Source organism: Blastomyces gilchristii (genome assembly GCF_000003855.2).
Source record: "Blastomyces gilchristii SLH14081 genomic scaffold supercont1.12, whole genome shotgun sequence".
Taxonomy (NCBI): domain Eukaryota; kingdom Fungi; phylum Ascomycota; class Eurotiomycetes; order Onygenales; family Ajellomycetaceae; genus Blastomyces; species Blastomyces gilchristii.
Genome location: NW_003101671.1, coordinates 104,087 through 106,082, shown reverse-complemented (window position 1 = coordinate 106,082; position 1,996 = coordinate 104,087).

The window sequence follows — 1,996 nt, the reverse complement described above, 5'->3', positions numbered from 1 at the left end:
ACTGCAAGAATTCTCAATCTCACTAATTTTATTTGTAATATACACTGCATATCTATTCAAGAATGAAGATATGAAAATAGTGTGATCTCTAAGTGATGTGAATAATAGTAATCTAGTCTACAGCTTAAAAACAATCAAAGAGAATTTAGAAGTGATTGAAAAAGTAGTGAAGAAAATCATTATTAGAGCAGATATCAATTAAATTTAATTTAATATAAATAAAACTAAGAAAATTCATTTCTTTTCTACATTCAATGAGAAAGAACTATACCTAACTCTTGTAAATAGAGAGATTAAACCCAGTTTAAATATCAAATGATTAGAAGTATGATTAAACTTCAAGTTGAATTTTAAATATTATATTTAACAAAGAACTATCAAGGTAGAAAGACTATTAAATGGCATAATCAGGGTATCAAATACAGAGAGAGATCTATTCTTTCAGAATATGACACAGTTATATATAGTGTGTATTATCTCAGTAGCTGATTATAAAGTTCAAGTTTGATAAAATAATCAATAAAATTTCACTGAACTGTTTCAAAGTCTGTTATTATTATTATTATTATTATTCTTCCATTATACTCATATGCAAGCGGAGCTTATGATGAGTCCTTGCGTGATGTTAAATACAGGTCAAGTGTTGGTTATACAGGAGGAAATACAGGTGTTGAGACCACGCCAAGATAACAAGAACATAGGAAAATACAAAGGAGTGACAATTAGATACATGCGATAATAACTTCCCAGCCCAGGAACATAGAGCGATTCATTGAAGCGATTTGTACACCTCTGTATTTATTAGGAACCTGAGGTGCTTGAGTTCTGGATTTAATGTATTCCTGCGGGTTTCGAACCCACGCGCCTTGGTTTCCCACGCCAAGGCGCTACCGGGTGGCCGCATTAACCATTCAGCCACCGGGGCGTTTCAAAGTCTGTAAAACAGAGCTTTGAGAAGAATTCTGAGAGCATTCAAATCATATTCTATTAAAGCAATGAAAATTGAAGCTTCAGTTCTCTCTTCATTTATTAGATTTGATAATGTCTATATGAACTATACTCTGAGAGTTATAAAGATGAGCTTAAATTATATAATCAGAGAAAGAGTCTCTTCTTCATTTTCATCAATTAACTCTGAAAATGAACTGAATTGAAATAGATTTCTTGATTGAAATGAAAATAATTCTTCAAAGAAAATGCTCTCTCAACTATACAGACTATACTCACTAATTAAAAATCAATTTTCTTTATTAAATGTTGAAAAGATTGATCATGAGAAGATATCTCTCTGCGGAGAAAAGCTTGAATCTCTTATAGACTTATAAATAAGTGAACTATCTAAAGAGAGTGAATATGAACAGCATGTGAAGAGAATTTCTACAATTAATATAAAAGACTCTATTCTGATTTATTCAGATGACTCAAAAAATGAGAATTTGAATAGATTAGATGCAGATATTGCTTATACTGAAGATAATATCAATTTTATCTCAAATTTCTGAACTTTAGATAGTGAATCTGAAGTGTTTGATACTGAACTCTTTATAATAGTGAAAGCTTTGAAACTTATTGAAATGCAATCTTATAAAAGAGAAAATAGTGTGAAAGAGATATAAATATTCTTTATTAGTCAAGCTGGTTCAAAAAGACTTACAAATAGTCAGATTTATAATAATCAAATGAATCTTGAACTGATTTTAAACTCTGTTTTGAAAATTCAAAAGAGAAGAACATCTAAACTGATAATTTATCTACACTAAGTTTCTGCTTATATGAATATTCATGACAAAATAGCAGAGAGAGATTTTAAGATAATTATCATCTCGGATGAGAAGAAAAAGAAGAAGAATGAGAATAAGAAGTGAATTATAAAGAATGATGAGAAGAATGTAAAAGAGAAGAAAGATAATAATAGAAAAGTTTTTTTCTTTTTATATTAATTAGTATAGTTTGTAACTATAGTAATAATTGAAATTAATTTGAGTTTCAAAATATG